This window comes from Argentina silus (assembly GCF_951799395.1).
Source record: "Argentina silus genome assembly, chromosome: 14".
NCBI classification, from domain to species: Eukaryota; Metazoa; Chordata; class Actinopteri; order Argentiniformes; family Argentinidae; genus Argentina; species Argentina silus.
The window spans coordinates 265,311-293,201 of record NC_139668.1 but is presented as its reverse complement, the minus strand read 5'-3'; the positions used below and the strand labels follow the sequence as shown (position 1 = coordinate 293,201).

The following is a 27,891-nucleotide window of genomic DNA, read 5'->3' as shown; positions in this document are numbered from 1 at the left end:
TGCATACATATAAAATAACACATTTGGGCGATTCTTCAACTACAGGCACTTTTGGCCTTGTGAACTTGAGGGGAAAAAAAATGTTCAAATCTAAATTGTCACAGTCTAACAGGTTAATATAACTAGTCTAGTTTCATGATCCATAAGAGAACGCACTAACATTACAAGACAAATTGGTGTTTTTTTACATATTGTCCGACCCGCATTGAACAAATGTAATTTCCATCACATGTAAACATTTGATTATTATTTAAAAAAAGTATGATATACATAATTTCTCAACAGTGTAAGACCACTTTCACACATAGTTTTACCAGTTTATACCTATATTGCAATTACCATACATTTGTGGATTAGGTAAATTAATTGAGATGAGGACCAAACACAAAGCTTACATCAACCACAACCTGAAATATAATATTGGATTGGTTAGATACATTTCAGGAAATAACTACTTGTGTTATTACATTAAGTGGAACATTATCCCATAAACTATGCAGAAGTTTTTAATGAGTGATTAGAATTTTGTAACTCTTTTAAAAAAAAGGTATGAGGTGGTGGAAATGACTGGGTCATTTCTGGGTCATTTCTGGGTCAACCCCTCTTTCTTTTTTCCTCAGGTATCTCTCCCTGTCTCTTTTCAGTTGCTCTTCATATTTGACAGGGTCCTCTTTTATTCTGTCCCTATAGGCCTGAGACCTTTCTGCAGTAGAGGTCCGTGGCATCTTAAAAATAGATGAAAATGCATTTCAACAAATATGCATTTGAATAAAACATTAACATTGTACATTTTAATAAATAAATTACACATATGTAGCCTCACAATCTATGAATTGCACCTTGTAAGCATAAATGTAATTTCCACCTCACCTTTGTCATTTCCACGCAAGAAGGTAATGTGTTGGAAATGACGGAGGTGGAAATGACAATCTTACAGTATTTTGTAAAAAAATCCAAGCTAGCATCACAGATTAGCTATGAATTGGTACCTAGCATTTCATGCATGCAAAATACATCTATGTACGTTAAAAAATCGATTTATTTACAAACTCAATTGATGTTACGTCATGTTTGGAAATGACATACAATAAAAATATTTTCATTTCAAGCAATATTTACCTTGAGTTTTCTTCAAAAGTTGGTGAAGAAATCCAAAATATCCTCCATATCAGACATGTGCTGTGATGTAACTGTTCATCTCCATAGAAACTACCCAAACCATCTTTCACACAAACCTTTTAAAGGGACATTACAGTGTTGTGGTGGAAATGATGGCAATACTGTGGGACAACTACATTTTGTATATAAAATCACATAAATAGTTGTTTGACCTTAAATACCCCAATTATGTTTTGATTATTTTACTGATACTTTATTGTCACATTTAAAAAAAAATAGATAAAACAAAACAGCAATATTTGCATCTATAACGATGTTGAAAAAGGTGAAAAAATCATCATAGACTACCGGTAAAAAGTTCCTAAAGTACTTTCATTGTAAAGATAACTATGAAAGTGTGAATATTCCCAATTCTTTTTTTTTTTTTTTTATAAAATATGATCAAAGGACATGAAAGTGCCCGTAGTCTAAGAATCGCCCATTTACGTAAGTGGCCAATTACATATAAATATCCTATGTGCCACATAAACAGTGGAAAAAGCAGTGAAGCCCTTAGCAGACATAGGGGAAAATGTACAGTATATACAAACATGTACAGGAGCAGGACGTATTGTGTCTCTGTTAACACAGTTGTGTCATGTGTAATTGTGTTAAATGATCCATAATAAGTGCTGTCCAGTTTCCTCTATATTATATATAACATGGTGAATAACTCTCCAGATATTTCTTTAAGGCCAATATCAGATATATCTGTCAAGCTCTAATTACAATGAGCTGTCCTCCCATTTCTACCTCCATCAGCCTCCTGTTGCACAGTAATGAGTGATAAAGACACCTGATGACAAGGATGAGAAATGTAAAGATCACGGTTTCATCCAAGGCCCATCTACCTTTCATTCAAATTATGCTAAGATTATTATCATTGGTGATTTTAACCTACATGTGGACAATGAGACTGACTCGACAGCCATGGATTTGATTTGAATTCTACGGACTTTATTAAGCGAGTTACTGGGCTCACCCATAACCACTGCCACACCCTGGACCTAGTGATTACAAAGGGTCTTACTCCTGTTGCATCCTCTATTATTTATCTAGCCATGTCGCTGAGCAGATGAGATTCATGATGATGAATATGAATAGTACACCATCAACAGCTTCCTCCTGTGATAATGATTTATTAACCAGCTTCAACACCAAACTAAGGGCAACTATCGACTCTGTAGCACCAGTCAAACAGTTTGATTGATTTCCTGGTGAAATGCATTGCAGACATATGGATGTCACAGAACTAGTCATTCGAGCAAAAACCGAAAGAGAGAAACTGTCTGCATACTTAAAGACATTTCTACTTACAGTAACACTAAGCACCAGGCAAAAAACAGAGGTGTCACCATTGACTCAGATCTTAATTTTGAAACCCATATCAAGAATGTGACTAAAACATATTTGTATCACTTAAAGAAGAGTAAGTAAGTTTGTCGGAAATCTGCCATCGTGGAGAAATTCTGTCTGAAGTTGTCCAAACGACAACATCCTCCCTTATAATAATATAACCCCCCGAAATGAACTTGCAGTGTTGGACATTAGCTGTTGTGTTTCTGCATGCGCACACGATTGGAAGAGGCAGCCCCCAGAGACAGAAAGGTGAGTCCACTCCCCTATAACACCCCTGGCAGTAACAACATGTTTATATGCAAACCGAGTGTCCAGGTAGGACACTCCATTTTAAAAAGCGTGTTTTCCGAACCAAAACAGCGTTTGTAAATGAAATATTTATTTCAAGGGATCTCGTTCCCTGATCTCTACCGATTAAAGATAGTCATTACAACCTTTAGGAAGCTTTTAAAAAGGTTGAATATTACATGGACCTTTACAGAACACAGCTGTAAAGATGCAACCTTTCCTCTCCCAGGCTGACACTGAGAGACGAATGCATGCTTGTATTACTAGCAGCCTTGATTACTGTAACACTCTCCTGTCTGGTCGACCAAAGAAAGCTATTGGCAAATGATACAGAATGCAGCAGCACGAGTCAGATGGAGAGCACATATCATAAAAGTCTCTGCACTAATAACCTGTTCGTTTTATAATTTATTTTAAGATAATTGTATTAGTTTAGAAATCACTCTATGGTCACGCACACCACTGCATGTCAGACATGCTTTTAAGGTATATACCCTGTAGATCCCTCAGGTCCTCAGGTACTGGCCTTTTAACTATTCTGAAGATTCCAACAACACCTATCTACTTCCTGTTTCAAATGAATAATACTGGGCAGAAGTCTGCACAGGGATGCTACAGACACATTAGCACACTGCAAAATACTGTCACCTATCTAACCATCTGTTCCAAAGCAATAGTAATAGATACTGTAGGAGTCTGCAGTGCACAGGGGTTACACACTCATCAGTACCCTCTAAAATACTGTCACTATCATATTTCCTGTTCCACATGAATAGTACTATATAGGAGTCTGCAGAGGGGTTACCTTGTTGGGAAACACAGTGTCTATCTCCTCCTGCAGCTTGGTCATGATGTGAGGGCTGGTTGCCAGATTGTAGGCCAGGAAGGACAGAGAGCTACTGGTGGTCTCATAGAGTGTTTCCACAGTGTATGTCAGTCTAATCAATGAAATCGATAGCTTCATTTATTAAGCACAAAATGATTGAGACTGAAAGCTATATGGAGGAAGTTGTACTGACTGTGAGGAACAGTGGGCTGAAGATGTCAAACTTGAGCATTTTCTTGATGTTGGTCACAAAGGGGTCAGAGGGGTTGTGGAGGGAGTCGATGTCGACACTGAATGAAGTGCTGACGACCACATCCATACTGTATGGTCCAAAGAACCTGGAACACAACCACACAATCTTTGACCACCAGAACCACAACCACAAAATTAAAGGGGGAGTTCACTGAAATTACAAATTCACCTTATCTTCTCGGAGAGAAATACTCACTCTTTTAGTTCAATGGGCTCTTCGTTATTGGCCGTCTTCTTCAGATTGCTGACCAAATTACCAGAGTGCTGCTTCATGATCCCGAACATCTGAGTTGGGAAGGATACATGGAAAAATATGATGATTGATACATGGATTAATATGTGCAAAACATGGGTTAATATCATGTTTGAAACAGGAATTATTTTAATGTTTATATAGCCTGAGAATATACATTCATACAGGATACATTATGTATATAGTCAAGGAATAAGTGACTCCAAAGATGAACTATTATTCTAAACTCTGTCATCTGACCACTGAACTTATCTAAGATAAGATTAAATATACTTTGTTGTCCCGGATGGAAATTTGTCTTGGACAATTAAAGTTGCTGCTTCACACAACAACAAACAACAATGAATACACACTATACACATAGTACAAATCACATAAACACACACACACACGTCAGAGTTGTTAGTCATTCATTTATTTGTGTTGTTGGAATGAATAAAAGAAGGAGAGGAGAGATGGGACTGTACCTCTTTGATCCGCCCACTGGTGAAGGAGGGAGACAGGACACTACGGATCCGTCTCCATGCATCATCCTCAGCGATAAACACGGCGTCATACAGAGGCCCGTTGAGATAAAAATTCTAGAAAAATAACAATGATTATATACTGCAAAATTAACCGAATATAAATAATGCTATAATAACAATGATATTATCTATTTAAGGAGCCCTTATGTTTTTTCCCCCATACAACAACTTCAATTTAGCGTATTTTCCTCCTGTTAGTGAAAAGGGAGTAGCATTCCTTGATGAGGATGGTTTTGATCATGGCTGTGTCCATGATACACAGGACGGGCTGACGGCCATCATAGATCCTACAGACCAGCAAAAACAAAGATAGTTAGATATACACTCACCCAACACTTTATGAGGAACACTATACTAATACTAGGTAGAGCCTCCCTTTGCTCTCAAAACAGCCTCAATTCTTCGTGACATTGATTCCTTTGAGATTCTGGTCAATGATGACATGATTGCATCACGCAATTCCTGCACATGTTTCAGGTGCACTTTCAAGATGTAAATCTCCCGTTTTGCCACATCCCAAAGGTGTTCTATTGGATTCAGATCCGGTGACAAGGAAGGCCACTGAAGAACACTGAACTCATTGTCATGTTCATGAAGCCAGTTTAAGACGACGTTTGCTTTGTGACATGGTGCATTATCATGCTGGAAGTAGCCATTAGAAGGTGGGTAAATTGTGGCCATGAAGGGATGCACATGGTCAGCAACAATATTTAAATAGGCTGTGGCATTCAAGCAAATATACCGTAGATAGAGACAGACAGACCCATCACAGATCCTGCACTCTTTGAAAAAGTGCTACCTAGAACCAAAAAGGGTTCTTCTTCCACTGTCCCTTTGAAGAAACCTTTTGGGTTCCATGTAGAACCCTTTCCACAGAAGGTTATACAGTACCGTGCGTAAGTAATGGGACAGTGAAGCATTTTTTCTTCTGTTTGGATTTGAAATAAAAACGTAGAGATTTTTATTTTTTATATAATGTACATATTGGTTTATCATTCAGAAATTCCAACACTTTTATGCATAATCCCCCTATTTCAGGCTACACAAAAGTGATAGGACAATTGGCTTGACAAGTGTGTTCGTCAGGTGTGTTCCGTCACATAATTTGTGCAGTCTGCTATTGGTGTCTTGTCAACATGAGGACCAAAGAGATGTTATTGAAAGTCAGGGAAGCCATTATGATGCTGAAATATCAGAAAAAAAATAAACATAGCCAAAACCTTAAACCTACCAAAATCAACAGTTTGGAACTTCATTTAACTTCATTAAAAGGAAAGAAAGCACTGGTGAGCTCAGAAATCGCAAATTACCTAGTAGGCCAAGGAAGACTTCCATTGGATAACCAAAGAATGCTCACCATAATTGAGAATCATTTATTTACATCTTGTCAGTCCAAGTACAAGTAAATGGCTCCAAACTCATTGGACAGCATTTCATCATACAGCAGGACAATGACCCAAAACATACTGCCATAGGAACTAGGGCATTTTTCAGGGCCAAAAAGTGGAAAGTTGTTGACTGGCCAAGTCAGTCTCCAGATTTAAATCCTATAGAACATGCATTTCATTTGCTCAAGAGGAGACTTAGGGCAAAACATCCTAAAAAAACAACAACAGTCGCTGCAACATAGCATTACCAGAGAAGATACCCAGCGTCTGGTTGGGTCAATGGGTCACAGACTTTTGCACTTTTGCATACAAAGGATTGGGGACCAAATACTAAACATGAGTGCTTAATTTAGACATTTGATAATGCAAAAGAAGGAAAAATGCTTGGGCACCAAAATGGCTAGAGCCAGCCCTGATTAACAGAACCTTTATCGAGCGCACAACATCACATTAATGCCCATAGGAAGAATGAGAATAGAGTATCAACAAAATAACCAATTTAACACAATTTAAAACAACATACGTCTGTAAGTTTTAACCATACGTTAACGTGCGTCAAGGACAACGCGGGAGAATGATGCCCGTGATGGGCCTAACCCAAAACTCAAAGAATATCTCGCTGTCCCTCTCCTTAAATATCATTCCCAACAAAGGACAAGGTGTTAGATACATTACAATAGCAAAGGAATTGACAAATGGTGAAAGCTGAAAAATCTGAAACATAGTCAAAACCTTAGACTTGCCAAAATCAAGCACTGATGAGCTCAGCAATCGCAAATGGCTGAGGCTTCACTGCAAGATGCAAACCACTAGTTATTCTTAAAAAGGATAGTCAGGTTACAGTTTGCTAAGAAGTACCTAAAAAGCCTGCAGAGGTGTGGAAAAAAGTCTTGTGGACAGATAAGATGACTATTATCAGAGTGATTGCAAGAGGAAAGTTTGGAGAAAAAAGGATCTGCCCAAGGTTTACAGCATACCATCTCATCTGTGAAACATGGTGGAGGGGATGCTATGGTTTGGGCATGTATAGCTGCCACTAGAACTTGCTAACTTATCATAATTGATGATGTTACTGCTGACAGCAGCAGCAGAATGTATTCTGAAGTGTACAGAAATATCTTGTCTGGTCGAGTAAAAGCAATGCTTCCAAATTCATTGGATGGCGCTTCATCATACAGTAAGACAATGACCCAAAACATACTGCCATTGGAGCTAGGGAGATTTTCAGGGCGAAAAAGTGGAAAGTTCTTGACTGGCCATGTCAATGTTTGGATTTAAATCCTATTGAACATGCATTTCATTATCTGATGGTAAGATTTTGGGCAAAAAGACCTGGCAAAAAGATGGCTGGCCTGGCAGAATATCACCAGAGAGGATACCCAGCACCTGGTGGGGTCAATGGGTCCCAGACGGTTATTGCATACAAAGTATTGTCGACCAAATACTAAATATGAGTGCATAATTTCGACCATGTATACCAATACTAGACAAAAGAAAAGAAAAGAATCTAGCAAAAGCAAACTATGTTCTGACAGGGTTTGACTCATCTAATACGACATCAGATCTGGATAGGTTCCTTGATTTCCTCTGAAAGGTGACATTGGCTTGAAAACATGTACACAACATCAAGAAGAAACCATTGATTAAAGCCAAATCAGTTGACAGAGGCATGGCAGAAAATGTGTGTTGTCTCTTTAAAAGAAATGTTAAAAATCTCTTTGTTTTCCCTGAATGAAACAAAGCACAGGTGTTTAAAAGGCCAGCCCCACCCCTGATTACAATGATCCACACATGGAGACAGCCAAAGCAACAAAGATCAATAAGACATCCCACATGTCACACCAGAATGTGTGTTGGCAAGAGTGTGCCCTTATAGCCAGGATCCACTCTCTGGTCACATCTCCCTGATGTTGGTTATGAAGAACTTTATCAAACGTTTGGATTTGAAATTAAACAATTACTACAAGGTTAAAGTAGAGATTCTCAGCTTTTATTTGATGGTATTTGTATACACATTGGTTTCACCATTTAGAAATTACCCCACTTTTATGCATAATCCCCCTATTTCAGTGTACCCAAAAGTAATGGGACAGACTTATCAAATGTCTAAATGAAGCAGTCATGTTTAGTATTTAGTGGACAATCCACTAGTATTTAGTGGACAATAACTGCCTGAAGTCTGCAACCCACTAACCCCACCAGACGCTGGGCATCTTCTTTGGTGATGCTCTGCTAGGCCTGTACTGCAGCCATCTTTAGTTGTTGTTTGTTTTGAGGTCTTTTTGCCTAAATTCTTATCATTAGGGAAATGTAATGCATGTTCAATTGAATTTTAATCTGAAGATTGACTTGGCCAATCAAGATCTTTCCACTAGTTGCTATGGCAGTGTTTTGGGTCATTGTTTTATTGTATGGTGTGGCTCCATCCAATGCATTTGGAGGCATTTGCTTGCACTCAAGCAGACAAGATGTTTCTGTGCACTTCAGAATACATTCTGCTGCTGCCATCAGCAGGTACAATCATCAATTAAGACAAGTTAGCAAGTTCTAATGGCAACTATACATGCCCACACCTAACACCCCCTGCACCATGTTTCACAGATGAGGTGGTATGCTGTAGATCTTGGGCAGATCCTTTTTTCTCCAAACTTTTGTCACTCTAGTCCATGATAATATTCATCTCATCTGTCCACAATATCTTTTACGAGACCTCTGCAGGCTTTTTAGGGACTCTTTTTTTAGCAAACTGTGACCATCCTTTTTGATGATAACTAGTGGTTTTTGATGATAAATGTGTCTTCCTCTTAGTTATAAACAAACCAGAATGAAATGCATAGGTCTATGTATGTATGGATGGATGGATGTTCTCATTGGAACAGCTGGAAGACTTTCTCTGCATCCCCGAAAAAACACATGTACGCAAGCACGCACAAACACACACACACACACGCACGCACGCACGCACGCACGCACACACACACACACACACACACACACACACAGAGGCATGTTTAAGATATGCGTAGCCCATGTTTATTAGTTGACTTAGTTGTGGGGTTAGTTTAGATACAGCGCACGATGCAACAAACAGGTATAATATCAGCACACCTCAGCATTGCTACACCCACGTGCCACCCCAGGGAACTGGTACCCGTATAGTTAGATATGGTGCTGGTCCCACACCAGAGAGAACTGGTATGTTCCAGATCATTATACGAGGTAACTAGGTAGTAAATTATTAATTACTAGAAAGTGCTCAGTAGTCCTAGGGCTACAAACACAAGCTGACCAACCCTCCTGCAAACAGGGTGCTAATATTTCTCAATATTACCTTGTCAAAGCTAGCCAAGGTTCTCAGCTGTCCGGAAACAACAAGTAACTTAGTTAGCCGTCTGTCCCAAGTGCTAGCTGTAGCCTACACATGTGACCTTGCAAGTTCTAATAATAACCTGAGGAATTATCGTCGAGCTAGGGTTCAACAATAACAAAGAATTGAGAGCTCACAGGTTAGCCTGTTAGCTCAGAGAGTTAACAGGTGCTCAGAAGGTGAAAATCATCGTTGAGCTGAACCGTAGGATTCTATCAGAGACAATCTAACGCCCCGTGAGAATCATAGGCTGAGGTGTAGCCAGCTACAACAACACAACTACAGTACACTTTTCAACCTAACGCCCCATGAGAATCATAGGCTGAGGTGTAGCCAGCTACAACAACACAACTACAGTACACTTTTCAACCTAACGCCACATGAGAATCATAGGCTGAGGTGTACCCAGCTACAACAACACAACTACAGTACACTTCAGACAGTCAGAGAGTGAAGAGTGGAAAGGATGAAATGGTGCGCTTGTAGCATCCCTTTATTGGGACAGGTGATAGGCGTTGCTATCACTTGCAAGTGTGTACGAGGTGTGATTCTGTGAATCAAGATGTAAGTACAGTGCTCTCGGAAAGTATTCAGACCCCTTCACTTTTTCCACATTTTGTGATGTTACAGCCTTTTTCCTCATCAATCTACACACAATACCTCATAATGACAAAGCAAAAACAGGTTTTTAGAAATTGTTGCTAATTTATTCAAAATAAAAAACTGAAATATCACCTTTACATACGTATTCAGACCCTTTACGTTTTTTGTTGAAGCACCTTTGTCATTATTGCGTATTGTGTGTAGATTAATGAGGAAAAAAAAATAATTTCATCTATTTTTGAATAAGGCTGTAACATAACATAATACGGAAAAAGTGAAGGGGTCTGAATACTTTCAGAATGCAGTGTATGTGCCTGTTATAGTCCCATTGTGTGATTGGTGTGTGTACTGATTTCTGGCACAGGCCTTAACTGATCCAACAAGTTCACCAATCATCAATGGTGTGATATGAAGTTGATGGATTTTAATGTTACATGCTACACCAGTGCGTGTGTAAAGTGTTGACATTGCGCGGCTGCTGCAGCAGCAACGCAAAATGATTCTTGGAGTGCTGGTATCAATGCTTTTTGGACGCTTAAAAACATATTCAATTAGTTTCATAGTATGGTAAAGTAATAGAAACATAGATTATAGAAATACATACAATAGTGGTACCTGTATGAAAAACAAAGTGATTGTCCTCGTTTATATTTGGAGGTAGAGGACAAACCCCAACTCTAAGATATTCAGACTTGACAAGACTCTCAACATAAAACAATGTACAGAATCCATAAATTAGAAGTTCCTTGCAGAAACAGACTGGGAGGCTATTTCTTCTGCATCCACACGTGCAACTGGTCACGTTTCTGGTGTAAGAGTAAATACTGCCATCTAGGGTTTAGAGATGGTTAACAGGAAATGGATACATTATTTTACGGATGTACTTCAGGCCTACGTTTGAGTAATTTAGCAGAAGCTCTTATCCAGAGCGACTTAAAATAAATAGCTACATCACGGTCATCACAAGTAAGACTTTCTATAATAATAAATGCCACAAGCAGTCACAGTGGTAGAAAAAGGAAGTCAATTTAATTTAATGTTCAACTTAATTTATTGAACTTAAGACAACTATATAAATTGATTTGCTATGTATCCCTAAATAGCGGCCAATTGTGTTGAGGGTTCCAGGCTAACGGTGTCGGCATGTGCAGTCCCCTGTCTTATCTCTGCACCCCCACACGCTCTCAGCCAGGGCCACATCAACAAGGCTTTTGACAGAAAGGCTCGTCCCCTGGTTTGCCTGATTGTGTACCAGCTGAGCCATCAGAGGAGTCGCTCTCAACGAGAACATGAGGGTTGGGGCATATCTGGAGCCATCATTCATCTGAAATTAAAAAAGTAACATCAGAGGGGAGTGCAAGGTGAGACAAGAATTGGACAAATTCAACTAAGAGTTGAAGGTCATGGACTAAATGCTATAGTAATACTAGCAACAATCACCTTCATCTACTTAGTCTATAGGTTCTCTACCATCTCTCTAATCGTCACTATGCTCACCTTCTTCAATGTCTCCCTCTCCTGTTCTAGCTTCTCTTTTTCCAGACTCTGTTTCGCTCTTTCTTCAGCCACCATCACCAGGGCCTCTCTCCTCTTGATGGCCTCTATCTCTTTCTCCATCTGTTTCTTATCCTTTTTAAATGTCTCCTTCTCCTTCCACATCTTGAGCATTTCTCGCTCCACATCCTGCCCGTCTCTTTTGATTTTCATCCACTCCTTCTTTATCATTTGCAACTCTGCTCCGACCTTCTCTGTCTTTCTAAGCATCTCCTTTGAGGTCTCCATCTCCTGCTCTTCCTTCTCTTTTTCCTTGCTCAGCTTAAGTCTTTCTTCGGCCTCAATCACCAGGGCCTCTCTCCTCTTGACTGCCACCATATTTTTCTCCATCTCTTTCTCCATCTGTTTCTTGGCCTTGAGAAATGTTTCCTTCTCCTTCCACATCCTGAGCATTTCTTGCTCCACCTTCTGTCCGTCTCTTTGGATTTTCACACTCTCCTTCCTCATCATATTTAACTCTGCCTCTGCCTTCTCAGCCTTTCTAAGTATCTCCTTTGAGGACTCCTTCTATTTCTCAATCTCCATCATGAGGATCTTGATCCCACTGTCCATCTCCTCCCTCTCCCTATTGAACTCATTCCTGTCCTCCTGCAGTCTTTCTGCCTTTCTGGCCAGGATCTTCTCCTCCCTCTGCCTAACTTTTTGGTCCCTTCTCTTTTGTTTCTCATATTCCTCTATCTTTTTCTCAAACTCTGCCTTCTCTGTCTTAATCCTCTCATGCTCCTTCCTGATATCCTCAATACTCATATATATTTTCACCTCCATTGTTTTTATGCACCTACAGTAGATAGAACACAAACAAAAATTATTGAAATAATCTCCACACACCCATACTATAATACAACAGGAATGTCAGAAAGATTCCCCAAATGAGAAAGGGATAACAATCTTTGAGTTTGCCCTTCTGAATCAGTCAACAAATACCAGTACACCGATTGGCAGCAAAGAAATGTTATTATCTATAATGTGCGTTCGGCTGGCGTCATAATGGGTTTGGAATGACTATCATGGTAATTCACTGCCTAACAACTCTTATCAGCGTTCGATGCAATGGTTCGAAGTGACTTGGTCCTGTCAGAGGCCTATGTTAGAGTCAGCAAAAGCTTCCAGTGTGGGTTGGCTGGCTATGTTTGTTGACACGCCTTGAAATATAGCCTACAATTGTGGCCAACAGGTCAAATATCAGTGGCCATATAATGGGCACATTTTATTAACTGGAATCGGCCTGGTACAGATAGGAGCCTATAGGCTAACAAGCAGAAGACCTCGGCAAAATTAAAATAGCCCTAATTCAATTCATGCATTTAGGTCTCTCATAATAATAATAAAAAATATATTTTATTTGGAATGTGTTTTTCATTTGTAGCCGACAATTTCAAAGCCTGTGCAGTTGAGTGCAATAGACACACAAACAAAAACACAAACAAAACACTAACAACAACAAGAGGACAGGACCTAAAGGAAGGCCTTTCTAAAGATGTGAGTTTTTAGGCATATAGAAATATCCAACGCTGAATTCGACTTAATGGGAATATCATCTCCTAGTGACAGATATCTCTCAGTGACATTTTTACGCGTCCCTTGTCCAAATGCTGTAAAGGTAGTCGGCCTATGCCGTCTCAAGTATTTACAAATACAAGTGTTATAAAACTATACTATATGTCAACTATACTACATCTCTGGCCTACATTAGCCTACCTCAGTCAGTAGGCTGTGTATAAGCGCCGAATCTTCCGGTTATAATCTCTTTATATCTCACTCTGGTAATACTGATTGCACAGGTTCAGGTTGCGTCTTAGCTCGTTATGCCACTGAACTAAAAGTTCAAGAACTTTGTGTATTATTGCAGAACATTCTCAATTCTGTGTACATATCAACTTCATAATGATACCAATAGCAACGCATTTTGGGTGGAATCCTAACTCCAAATCCGCGCGCGTAAATCTTGCATTCATGTCAATGGGAAATTGATTCGATTTACACGCGGATCTCGAGTTAGGATTCCACTGCAATACACATTTAAGTTTAAGTTCATTTGAATTTATAGTGCATTTTACCCACAATATACGGCTTACACAAAAGTAGCCTACAAGACAAATACAACATTTGAAAAAAACATATTGCATAGAATCAAATTTGGGGATATACAGGTTTTTTTTCTTTATAAAGTACATTACAAACATAAAGTCTCATAAAGTACATTACAAATACGAAACAATTATTAGTCATATTTTTTATTAGTAATAATAATAAGTATTTTATATTTAATACAAAATAGATTAAATGGTGAAATTGGTGTGTATAAATATATAAAACTTGACTCATAATCCGTATAGTGCTGTTTTTGGAGTAATTACTAATTACTAGTAATTACTAGTGTGTGCGGACTGCGCTCTCTGTCCCGTCTTTCTGCTGTGGGGCAGCGGAGCACTCTTGCCCCATCGTTGCGAGGGGAACAACGTGAGCGTGTTTGGCGTAAGCAGGGGAAACCTCACGCAAATTATATTGGGTATGAATTCTGCCTAGCAACAGGTGGCGAAAAACTATTAAACGCTAATGTCGTTAACGTGGTCTGACATGACAGGAAATAATCACAAAGCAATTCAGTTCATCTACTGTACGTCTATCGCTAATGCTAGCTAGCTAAAGTTTTCACAATGAATCGTGTAGATTATTTGTTGACCATGCGGTTTAGTACATTGCCTTTGGAAGAGAAGTTGGAGATAAAACGTTTAGGGCCAACAGGAATGGTTTGACAAAAAGAGATGGCTAACCGCTACCGCCTCGAAACATGCGCTGTTCTGTTTCCCATGTATGATTTTTGGTGGAGACTATTTGGGCATCGGCTGGATTCAAAGACATTATACATCTGTCAGAACAGAACAGACACCAGCGACTGAACGGCCTTGACATGATTTCCATTGAAAATGCATTGATCCAGGGACAGATGGATTTCAACAGTAAAGTCACCGAGAGGTTTGCTGAAGCAACGAACCGCCGCGCTACTTTCCTACTCAAGTGTGCAGGTCTGTTTGGACATGTATGACAAATGGACAATGCGCCGTTCACTGTAGACTATATTGCTTTTGTTTTGTAGTCATTTTAAACGTTATACTGGCTGTGATATAAAGTGGAGGACTAAATGTTACCTATAGGCCTAATATCTAGACCGTTGATGGGCACACTTGTTACTTGTCGCTTTCAGAACCCTGGACTGGGCTCGGGCTGTATATTCATATAGTTCCGTTAATTAGCCTAGCCTACTTTCCGTGATTTAATGTGACTTTTTTAGTGTGTTATAGCCTCTGCACTGATGCTATTTATTTCACATTTAAAATAATACAATTGATAAAACCTGATTACACTTTCCTACAAGTTAACGATGTGCCGAATGCTTGTATTTTGATTAAACATGCAAGTTATTGAAGACACGTGTCTGTCTCATCTTTTTACTTTGTTGCAGTATAGGCGTTCTGTGTCGCGCTGAAGCGTATGAAGTGTATTCAGTTATGGGGTTTACTGTACATACTTTTTCTCTGCACTGTTCCTGCTGCAGAGGATGCGTAAACGATTTTCCCATGTTGTTTTTTGGTTGTGGTCTGTGTTTATACATTTAGGCTATTAGTTGTATCCTACTTTTCAGTTTTACAAGTCAAATCTTATGACAGATGAGATGGCACTTCAACCGATAAAATGCAGGTACATTTTGACTACTGCTGCACTACGATACCCATCGACAGACCCAATACATTGGTAACTGCACTACTTATACAGCTCATTTACTGCTTATACTGTTCATACTGCATTCTATATTTATTCTGCTTATAATGTTACTGTTAATACATATATTGCTTATACTGCACTACTTATACTGCTCATATACTGCTTATACTGCTCATATACTGCTTATACTGCACTACTTATACTGCTCATATATTGCTTATACTGCTCTACCTGTATATATTGTTCACATTGCACTTTTCTGCTTTTTTGCACTTCTGGTTAGACGCTAACTGCATTTCGTTGTCTCTGTACTTCATCCCACAGGCAATAAGACTGTTGAACTCCTGAGCTACTTAGCTCACCACAATGACACTTTAACTATGCCACTTTATAACATGCCACTTTATAAAATGCCACTTTATACCAGTCGACATCTGGATAAAAACGTCTGTTTACATTTCACTTTTTACATTTTACATTTACATTTACATTTATTTAGTTTTGTATTTAGGTAATTATTGTTATTGTTGTTGTTTCTTTTATTTTTATTATTTACACTTCTTATTGCACTGTTGGAGGAGCCCAAGACTTAAGAATTTCATTGCCAGCGATTGCTCTGTAATTGTTGTGCATATGACAATAAAACCATCTTGAATCTACTTGTACTCTGCACAATGACAATAAAGTTGAATCTAATCTAACACCTATTTATTGTCATGTTTTGATGGCATGTTGTTCATTCTCATGTTATGATTTAGTTTGTGATTATACACACGTTTTTAGCGTGATGATAGAGACCCACTACCAGACAAGTACAAAACATACACAAGTCACATGCAAATCCCTGCACTGCAGACGACAGACAACTGTCTCTGTACAACTAGTCCTGGACCTCCACTAATAGACAGATACAAAGAGAGCAGCATACAGTAGCAGCAGAGCCCAGAGGCGAGGCGAGGCAAGGCAAGGCAAGGCAAGTTTATTTATATAGCACATTTCATACACAGAGGCAATTCAAAGTGCTTTACGTAAAATAGATAAAAAGGAAAGAGCATGAAAAAAAAATTAGAATAAAAACGCATAAAAGACATAAAAAAAGAATAAAAGTCACAGTGCATTTTAGGGTCACAGTGCAATTATTAGCGCCAATTTAGTTTCAATTTAAGGCAAAAGCGAAGCCCTTTTTTTTTTTTAAGCCCATTTTTGAAAGTAGCCAGTGTTGGGGCTGATCCTAGATCTATGTGTAACATAATAACTGAGAGACCTACAGCAGGGCAGGTCCTCATCACTAGCTGTCTGCTTTGAGCTGGTTGTCGTTGGACTCCTGGCAGCGGGACAGCAGCTTGAGTTTGATGGGCCGTATGGGCATCAGAGTGTTCTGTAGGTCCATCTCAATGGGGATCTGGTGAGAGTTGACACACAGTTAAAGTATGAAGGAACGAGTAAAACAGATGTCAGCGTTACACTATGAATGTTACCTAATACAGTGTCACTGTTACGTTCGGGTAGCATTGCACTATAAATTCAAATAAACTCAAACTCCTGGACAACCTCTCCTGGGTCGACATACATTAAAATGGCCCTATGAAGTCTCGAGGGAGTTTTGCAGAAATACAAATAGCTTTTTTTTAAATCTCACACTTCCATCATTTAGTAGGTAGCCTATACTGAGGATGATTGGCGCCTAGTACTGAAAAATGCAATCTGGGAAATTAAATGGGGATTACATACTCATGCAGTACGCAAGTACAGAATTGTAGTATGGGGGTTCAAACCCGGGTCTCCCATGTGGAAGACACAAACGCTACTATTAAGCCAAGAGGACACCCTCAAGGTCTGAGTGCGACACTTCAGTTTACATGTCTCAGGCAGGGCTACCTCATCACGCGAGTGTGATTCCAAAATCACCTCTGCTACATATAGAAACGCAACAAAGTCATGGGTACAAAATTATATTTACAATCATTGTATCATTATTTTGTCTCACATCTGTCTCTTTGCAGACGGTGAAGTTGAACCTCTGTAGAATCTCCACCATCGCCAGTTTCATCAATACCAGAGCGAATCGCATCCCGATACAGTTCCGTGGGCCCAACCCGAACAGCATGTAGGTGTATGGGTCGATGCTCTCCTTGTTCTCCTTACTGAACCTACACACGGAGAGTTCAGAGGAGGAGGGGTTAAAGAACATATCAATTAAATCACAGTAATATGATGGTTATACATGGTTGAAGAAACCTGTTTGTGTTTGGTCGTCGCATTTAGGTTTGTTTTATGGTTGTTTGTGGAACACTGCTCTTATCGTTGCTGTTGTGATTGATATTGTGGTTGTGGTTAAGATGTGGCCCATTACCTCTCTGGTTTGAACTCCTCTGGGTCTTCCCACACATCGGGGTCACGGTGCAAGGTCCAGATGGGTATCATGACAACCATACCCTTGGGGATGGTGATGCCGCTGATCTCAACAGATTTCTTGGCGACTCTTTCAAGTCGATGGGGTACAACCTGAGAGACTCGTTGATCACGCTGTCTAGATAGTCCATCTGCATCAGAGCCTCGTACTGGATAGGAGCCTGCACAGGGATATTACACTCACATGAGCACTAGTGATTGGTCGTTCACGTAGCCGAAGCCCAGAACTAACTATTTTTCGTCGCAAATCTGAAGAGCTGTTAGTTTTTTGTGTTCTTTTTTTGGGAAATGAACACAGTACTGTACTTATTCTAATCTGCATAGCCTAATTTCATGACACCCGCATACAGAACGCCATTACTTTCAATGTACGTGTGTAATAGTGACTTGCTTTTTTGTTGTACATGAATAAACAAAAAAATCGCAAAATAATGTTATCTTGATAGTTAGAAGAAAATACATTTAGATTCCACTGAACAATGTAAATGATAGATGTACACAAGGATCAATCAGAAGTCAAAATGCCACTAAACTGGGCTGCTTTTAGTGGATTGACTGCTTGGAATACTGAATGTGCTATAGTCTATTATTTCCTATCACAGTCGACAGACTACAAGAAAACTGTCAGGTGGTTCAAATGTGAATAACTTGGTATCCATTCCATTAACTGTGGCCGGGCAGCACCGAACAGCCCAGAGAACATTACCATGGTGCTTTTGAATATTAGGTCCCTATCTGGCAAAACCTTTATTGATCTTATCTCAGAGCGAAAGCTGCACTGTAATGTTTTTATCTGAAACCTGGCTAAACATGAATGCATGTCAGTCTATTAGAAGTGGGGAAAAAATATATTTTCACTCTATTATTTATCTAGCCATGTCGCTGAGCAGATGAGAATTTCATGATGAATATGAATATGAATAGTACACCATCAACAGCTTCCTCTTGTGATAATGATTTAGTAACCAGCTTCAACACCAAACTAAGGGCAACTATCGACTCTGTAGCACCAGTCAAACTGAAAAAGGCTGTGGCCAAATTTAAAAGAATTTGCAGAAAGTCTGAGCTGACAAAAACTGCAGGTCCACCTTGATATTCTTCGAGAGCATCTTTCTGCTTTTAATAAGGCAATAAAAAAACGCCAAGACGGGATCATTTCTCAAAATTGATAATGAATCATAACAACTCAAACAGTGCTCTTTTCAACGATTGACAGCCTTATAAATCCCGCCCACAAGACACCTGGTGATCTGCTCTCCACCTACAAATGTGAGGAATTTGCAACATACTTCTGAGATAAGAGAACCAATATTAGGTGAGGAGGATCACTCAGGCAAGACCTGAAGATGTGTTTGATGACTTGTTACCCCACCTTCCACCACATGGAAGCACTATGAACTCTTTTGCAGTGGTCATACAGAAATGCTCAGCAAAGTGGGGGTCTGTTCATCTGCACCTAAAACTACCATGGTGAAACCCCTCCTGAAGAAAAGTAACTTAGACTCTTCAGTCCTTAGCGATTTTAGGCCAATCTCCAACCTTCCCTTTTTAAGCAAAAAAATTATAATTCTTGAAAAAAAGGTGTTCAAACTGTTAAATAATCTCCTTCTTCCCAACTGTACCTTTGACATGTTCCAATCTGGCTTTTGTGCCAATCATAGCACTGAGATAGCACTATGTTGTTAAGTTATTAACTAGGTTCTTAATGACCTTAGAATTAATTAATTAATGCTGATGCCAAAATGCTCTTTGTCCTTGTCCTGGTCAAACTGTCTGCACACTTAAAGACACTACTTACAGTGACACTAAGCACCAGGCAAAAAAACAAGGTGTTACCATTGACTCAGATCTTAATTTTGAAACCCATATCAAGAATGTGACTAAAACATATTTGTATCACTTAAAGAAGAGTAAGTAAGTTTGCCGGAAATCTGCCATCGTGGAGAAATTCTGTCTGAAGTTGTCCAAACAACAACATCCTCCCTAATAATAATATATCCCCCCGAAATGAACTTGCAGTGTTGGACATTAGCTGTTGTGTTTCTGCATGCGCACACGATTGGGAGAGGCAGCCACCAGAGAAAAGTCAGTCTACTCCCCTAGAACACCCCTGGCACTCACAACATGTTTATATGCAAACCGAATGTCAGGTAGGACACTGCATTTTAAAAAGCGTGTTTTCCGAACCAAAACAGCGTTCGTAAATGAAATATTTATTCATAAGGGATTTATTATAAGGGATCTTGTTCCCTGATCGCTACCGATTAAAGATAGTCATTACAACCGTTAGGAAGCTTTTAGAAAGCTTGAATATTACATGGACCTTTACAGAACACAGCTGTAAAGGTGCAACCTTTCCTCTCCCAGGCAGACACTGAGAGACGAATGCATGCTTGTATTACTAGCAGCCTTGATTGCTGTAACACTCTCCTGTCTGGTCGACCAAAGAAAGCTCTTGGCAAATGATACAAAATGCAGCAGCACGAGTCAGATGGAGAGCACATATCACACAAGTCTCTGCACTGATTACCTGTTAGTTTTATAATTTATTTTAAGATAATTGTATTAGTTTAGAAATCACTCTATGGTCATGCACACCACTGCATTTCAGACATGCTTTTAAGGTATATACCCTGTAGATCCCTCAGGTCCTCAGGTACTGGCCTTTTAACTATTCTGAAGATTCCAACAGCACCTATCTACTTCCTGTTTCAAATGAATAATACTGGGCAGAAGTCTGCACAGGGATGCTACGGACACATTAGCACACTGCAAAATACTGTCACCTATCTAACCATCTGTTCCAAAGCAATAGTAATAGATACTGTAGGAGTCTGCAGTGCACAGGGGTTACACACTCATCAGTACCCTCTAAAACACTGTCACTATCATATTTCCTGTTCCACATGAATAGTACTATATAGGAGTCTGCAGAGGGGTTACCTTGTTGGGAAACACAGTGTCTATCTCCTCCTGCAGCTTGGTCATGATGTGAGGGTTGGTTGCCAGATTGTAGGCCAGGAAGGACAGAGAGCTACTGGTGGTCTCATAGCCAGCAAAGATGAACATCATTGCCTGGGACAAGATCTCATGGTCACTCAATCCTATGATGATGGGAGAAATGGGGTGGTAGGTGTGAGAAAGGGACGAAGTAGAGTATTTCCACGGTGTGTTTGTAGGTATAGGTGTTTGAGGCAGGTACTGTATGTGTGTGTGTGTGTGTGTGTGTGTGTGTGTGTGTGTGTGTGTGTGTTTAAGGCAGGCACCTTTACTCTGCTCCTCTCCCTTTGAGTTGCTGTCTTTCTGCGAGTCTATCATCAGCTGCAGGAAATCTACCCGACTCTGGAAGCAGGCTTACGTCAGATCAAAATCACATGAGAACTACCAGATGCTACCAAATCTCTACAATTGTATTACACAATACTGGCTGAAGATCGTATATTTGATCAGTTATATTTACATACCTTCCTGGTGCTAGCCACGCGATTGGACTTGATCTTCTGAAAGACAGCGTAGAAGAAATCTGTGACCGAGGCAGGGAATAGGGATACCTCCATGTTTGCCATAACAGGACCCATGAAGGGGAAGAATGCTGGACGGACAGGAAATGCCACGGTTACAAACAGGAACAGGAAATACCATGATACGTGACTCCAATCCTATTCAATGCACAGCCCTGTCCAGAAACAACTCCTAGGCTCTATCCCTAGACACTTCTGTATCCAATCCACTCAGATCTCCAAGTGTCCAGCATTTAGGAACTAGAGGTTGGTTCTTGACAGGGCCCATGTGTTTGTCAAATGAGTAGAGCGCAAACCATTGGCAGCTGTGTTTTATGTCAGTCTAATCAATGAAATCAATAGCTTCATTTATTAAGCACAAAATGACTGAAAGCTATATGGGGGCAGTTGTACCAACTGTGAGGAACAGTGGGCTGAAGATGTCAAACTTGAGCATTTTCTTGATGTTGGTCACAAAGGGGTCGGAGGGGTTGTGGAGGGAGTCGATGTCGACACTGAATGAAGTACTGACGACCACATCCATACTGTATGGTCCAAAGAACCTGGAACACAACCACACAATCTCTGACCACCAGAACCACAACCACAAAATTAAAGGGGGAGTTCACTGAAATTACAAATTCACCTTATCGTCTCGGAGATAAATTAGATTAGATTCAACTTTATTGTCATTGTGCAGAGTACAAGTACAGAGACAACGAAATGCAGTTTGCGTCTAACCAGAAGTGCAAAATAGCAGAAAGTGCAATGAACAGTATTTACAGGTAGTGCAATATATGATCAGTAGTAGTGCAGTATAATATAGCAGTGCAGTATAGCAGTATATGAGTAACAGTAGCATTATAGCAGAATAAATAGTTACAGTATGAACAGTGTAGCAGCATATGAGCTGTATGGGTAGTGCAGTCTAGCAGTATATATGTATTAACAGTAGCATGAGGTAGATAGCAGAATAAATATAAATATGGAATGCCGTATAAACAGTATAAACAGGTATGTACAGTATGTGCAGTAGTATTAAAGAAAATATAAGGATATGTGCATTATGTGCAGTATGAACAGTATGGACAGGTATGTACAGAAGCAGTGGTATGAGTAAGAGCAGGGGAGGGGAGTGGAGTAATAGTGCAATAGTGCAATTGTCCGGGGGGGGGTGGGGGTTGCAGGGGTAGTAGGTTGTCAGGTCGGTGCAGTGTTCAAGTTCAGTAGGGTGACAGCCGCAGGGAAGAAGCTGCCTCTGAACCTACTGGTTCGGGTGCGGAGAGACCTGTAGCGCCTCCCGGAGGGGAGTGGGGTGAAAAGTCTATGGTTGGGGTGAGAAATGTCCTTGACGATGCTGCGTGCCTTACGCAAGCATCGTTTGCCCTGGACAGCCTCGATGGAGGGGAGTGAGGAACCGGTGATGCGTTGGGCAGTTTTCACCACCCTCTGCAGTGCTTTCCGGTCCGATGCCGAGCAGTTGCCATACCATACTGTGACACAGTTGGTAAGGATACTCTCGATGGTGCAGCGGTAGAAATTCACCAGGATCTGAGGAGACAGATGGACCTTCTTTAGTCTCCTCAGGAAGAAGAGACGCTGGTGAGCCTTCTTTATCAGGGTGGAGGTGTTGAGGGTCCAGGAGAGGTCCTCAGAGATGTGGACACCCAGAAACTTGAAGCTGGTGACTCGCTCCACCTCAGTCTCGTTGATGAGGATGGGGGTGTGTGCGCCAGCTTTAGACTTCCTGAAGTCCACAATGAGTTCTTTGGTCTTCTTGGTGTTGAGAGCCAGGTTATTGTCGTTGCACCACACTGTTAGGTGCTGGGCCTCCTCCCTGTAGGCCGACTCATCGTTGTTGCTGATGAGACCGATCACCGTTGTGTCGTCTGCAAACTTAACAATGGTGTTTGAGCCATGTACAGGTGTGCAGTCGTAGGTGAAGAGGGAGTAAAGGAGGGGGCTCCTTTACTCTCTCTTTACTCACTCCTTTAGTTCAATGGGCTCATCGTTATCAGCCGTCTTCTTCAGATTGCTGACCAAGTTACCAGAGTGCTGCTTCATGATCCTGAGCATCTGAGTTGGGAAGGATACATGGAAAAATATCATGATTGATACGTGGATTAATATGTGCAAAACATATATTAATATCATGTTTGAAACAGGAATTATTGTAATGTTTATATAGCCTGAGAATATACATCCATACAGGATACATTATGTATATAGTCAAAGAATAAGTGACTCCAAAGATGAACTATTATTCTATACTCTGTCATCTGACCACTGAACTTATCGAAGATAAGATCAAATATACTTTATTGTCCTGGATGAAAATTTGTCTTGGATTAATTCATTAAAGTTGCTGCTTCACACAACAACAAACAACAATGAATACACACTATACACATAGTACAAATCACACACACACTCTCACACACACACACACACACACACACACACACACATACACACGTCAGAGTTGTTAGTCATTCATTTATTTGTGTTGTATAAAGGAATGAATGAAAGAAGGAGAGGAGAGATGGGACTGTACCTCTTTGATCCGCCCACTGGTGAAGGAGGGAGACAGGACACTGCGGATCCGTCTCCATGCATCATCCTCAGCGATAAACACGGCGTCATACAGAGGCCCGTTGAGATAGATATTCTAGAAAAATAATTATTATTATATACTGCAAGATTAACCTAATATTAATAATGCTATCATAACAATGATATTATCTATTTAAGGAGCCCTTATGTTTTTTTCCCCATACACCCACTTCAATGTAGCGTATTACCCTCCTGTTAGTGAAAAGGGAGTAGCATTCCTTGATGAGGATGGTTTTGATCATGGCTGTGTCCATGATACACAGGATGGGCTGACGGCCATCATAGATCCTACAGACCAGCAAAAACAAAGAGAGTTAGATATACACTCACAGAGCACTTTATGAGGAACACTATACTAATACTGGGTAGGGCCTCCCTTTGCTCTCAAAACAGCCTCAATTCTTCGTGGCATTGATTCCACAAGATGTTGGAAACATTCCTTTGAGATTCTGGTCCATGATGACATGATTGCATCACTCAATTCCTGCAGATGTTTCAGGTTCACTTTCGAAATGTGAATCTCCCGTTCTACCACATCCCAAAGGTGTTCTATTGGATTCAGATCCTGGGAAGGCCACTGAAGAACACTGAACTCATTGTCATGTTCATGAAACCAGTTTAAGACAACTTTGTGACATGGTGCATTATCATGCTGGAAGTAGCCATTAGAAGATGGGTCAGTTGTGGCCATGAAGGGATGCACATGGACAGCAACAATACTCAAATAGGCTGTGGCATTCAAGCGAATATACCGTAGATAGAGACAGACAGACCCATCACAGATCCTGCACTCTGAGAAAAAAAGTGCTACCTAGAACCAAAAAGGGTTCTTCTTCCACTCTCCCTTTGAAGAAACCTTTTGGGTTCCATGTAGAACCCTTTTCCACAGAAGGTTATACAGTACCGTGCGAAAGTAATGGGTCACATAATTTGTCAAAACGGCAGAAAAAAATGGTCACAAACGAAATATTGTTTCTACACTTAAAATGAACAAAGAAAAAATTAGCTAGCCTGATATAAGTCATGTTCATGACGATGCAAATGTAACGAGATTTCGAACTGTTCTGTTGCACACGTTGGGACTCATTTTATTTTTCTACAAAAAGCATTTACCATGACGGGAATCGAACCCGGGCCACCCTGCGTAACAAGGCAGATTCCTATCCGCTAGACCATTTGGGAAGACGTGGTATGTGCACCCTAAGATATCTAAGTGTCATTTCGATGAGGTCTGTAGCAGAGGCCATAGAGCACACCAAACAAATAATCATGTGTTTAAATATCCTTGTCGTTTTGAAAAATTACCATTGTCACCTGCACAGGAATGCCATGCGGCCAACATAATTTTCACCGAGACCTGGCTTTCAGACAAAGTCCCAGAATGCGCCGTTCAGCTACAGACTCACTCCGTTCACCGAGGAGACAGGACTGCAGCCTCCGGTAAGACCAAAGGGGGAGGTGTGTGTGTGTTTATCAACAACTCGTGGTGTGGCGACATACAGACCGTTCACAAGCACTGTTCGCCAGATGTGGAGTTTTTGCTGCTGAAATGCCGTCCCTACTATCTACCGAGGGAATTTACTGCTGTGTTTTTGGCCGCTGTTTACATCCCCCCGCGAGCTAACTCCACGGCAGCGCTCAGCAAACTCCACGAAGCTATCAGCGCGTTAGAAACTGCTCATCCTGATGCTGTTTTTATTGCCGCCGGCGACTTTAACCAGTGCAATTTACGGACTGTATTTCCCAAATACTACCAACATGTGGATATTCCCACCCGTGAGAAGAATACACTGGATCATGTTTACAGCAGTATACGCAGTGCATACAAGGCTGCACCCCGCCCCCACTTTGGACACTCTGACCACATCTCGTTGTTCCTGTATCCAGCCTTCAGACAAAGACTGAAACAGACAAACCCTGTCACTAAACAAATCAAACTCTGGACCCCAGAGACTGAGAGCACCCTGCAGGACTGTTTTGCTCAGACAGACTGGGATGTGTTTAAAGCTGCAGCCACGCTGGAGGACTCTTCTGTCAGCATACAGGACTATGCTGAGTATGTGACTGGGTACATTAGCACTTGTGTTGACTACATCGTGCCCACCATACAAGTCAAGAAGTTTCCCAACCAGAAGCCCTGGATAAACAGTCAGGTACGCCACATGCTGCGTGCTCGCTCTCTTGCATTTAGATCAGGCAATGAGATGGAGTACAAAGCTGCGAAGTATGGACTGAAAAAAGCCATTACAGCGGCCAAGAGGCAGTACAGAGAGAAGCTGGACGGCTTCTACTCCACTGCTGACTCCGGGCGGATGTGGCAAGGCCTGCAGCACATCACAGACTACAGGACCACCACCAACACCATCAGCTCCACAGACAGCCTGCCGGACGACCTTAACATCTTCTACACCCGCTTTGAGACCTCCAGCCACAGCACAGAGAGGAGGCACACAGACACCGGGACCACCCGACCCCCCTCCCCTCCACTAACCATCTCATCAGGCCAGGTAAACAAAGCCCTGAGGAAGATCAACCCCCGCAAGGCAGCAGGACCAGACAACATCCCTGGGCGGGCTCTCAGAGCATGTGCTAACGAGCTGGCTGATGTTCTCACCTCCATCTTCAACCTTTCCCTCAGTCACAGCACTGTTCCCTCCTGCTTCAAGACCACAACCATCGTCCCCCTCCCCAAGAAGAGCCAACCTGCCTGCCTGAATGATTACAGGCCAGTAGCACTCACTCCAATCATTATGAAGTGTTTTGAGAGAGTGGTACTGGCACACATTAAGAGCAGCATGCCGGACACCCTAGACCCCCTGCAGTATGCCTACCGGCCCAACAGGTCCACCTCAGACGCTATCGCTGCTGTCCTCCACTATTCCCTCTCCCACCTGGAAAACAAAGACTCCTACATCAGGACGCTCTTTGTGGACTACAGCTCCGCTTTTAATACAGTCATCCCCCACAGACTCATCCACAAAATGTCCACACTTGGCCTGCACCCCACCCTCTGTGACTGGCTCCTAGACTTTTTGACTGGCAGGCCCCAGTCTGTCAGGATTGGCAATAGGACTTCAGCCAGCATTATTACAAATGTTGGCACCCCACAGGGATGCGTCCTCAGCCCCATTCTCTACACCCTGTTCACCCACGACTGTGTCGCCTCCCACAAGGACAACATCATCCTAAAGTTTGCAGACGACACCGCAGTGATAGGATGCATCACTGGCGGGGACGAAGCAGCTTACAGGAGGGAGGTGGCCAGTCTGGTAACATGGTGCGAGGACAACAACCTCACCCTCAATACGGACAAGACGAAGGAGATGATAGTGGACATGAGGAAGAAGAGGGGACCTCATCGGCCACTGTACATCCGGGAACTTGAAGTAGAGAGGGTGAGCAGTTTCAAATACCTGGGCGTCCACATCAGCGAGGACCTCACCTGGACACTTAACACCACTCAGCTGGTTAAGAAGGCCCAACAGCGGCTGTACTTTCTGAGGAGGCTGAGGAAGTTTGGCATGTCGCCCAAGATCCTCAGCAACTTCTACAGCTGCATTGTTGAGAGCATCCTAACTAGCTGTATCACTGTGTGGTATGGCAGCACTACTGCTATGGACCGCAGACGCCTGCAGAGAGTGGTGAAGACTGCTGAGAAAATCACCAGGACTCCACTGCCCTCTCTGCAGAGCATCTACCACCGCAGAGTCCACAGGAGAGCCGCCTCCATCCTCAAGGACCCCACCCACCCCCAGCTCGGACTGTTCACACTTCTACCCTCAGGCCGGAGGTACAGAAGTGTTAAATGCAGGACCACCCGACTGAAGAACTCCTTCTTTCCCACTGCCATCAGACTCCTAAACAACCCATAGGAGATTAATATAACCGTACTACCTCAATAACTGAACTTTCCAGTTTGCATAATTGCACTGCTACATTTGCACTGTTTTATTATTATTATTGCTGCTATTTTATTTTATGCCTTAAATTTTGCTGTCTTGTACATTTGTTTATTATATATTGTATATTCTTTAGTATTGTATATTTTACATTGGTTGGCATTCTGCG

At 41.3% G+C, this 27,891-nt stretch overlaps 1 pseudogene across 1 annotated transcript in view; it reads right to left on the bottom strand.

Annotated features, from left to right (window-relative positions):
• Nucleotides 1–16,586: 16,586 nt before the first annotated feature.
• Nucleotides 16,587–27,891, bottom strand: part of LOC310815254 (cytochrome P450 3A27-like) — a 37,174-nt pseudogene continuing 25,869 nt past the window's right edge. Inside the window, exons 2-11 of the transcript in view lie at nt 24,012–24,111; nt 23,765–23,878; nt 23,198–23,286; nt 21,625–21,773; nt 21,175–21,302; nt 20,977–21,052; nt 20,654–20,814; nt 17,652–17,871; nt 17,286–17,448; nt 16,587–16,700 (exon numbers count right to left, since the gene is read on the bottom strand). The product of the transcript in view is annotated as a cytochrome P450 3A27-like (transcript). The remainder of the gene's footprint in view (nt 16,701–17,285; nt 17,449–17,651; nt 17,872–20,653; nt 20,815–20,976; nt 21,053–21,174; nt 21,303–21,624; nt 21,774–23,197; nt 23,287–23,764; nt 23,879–24,011; nt 24,112–27,891) is intronic.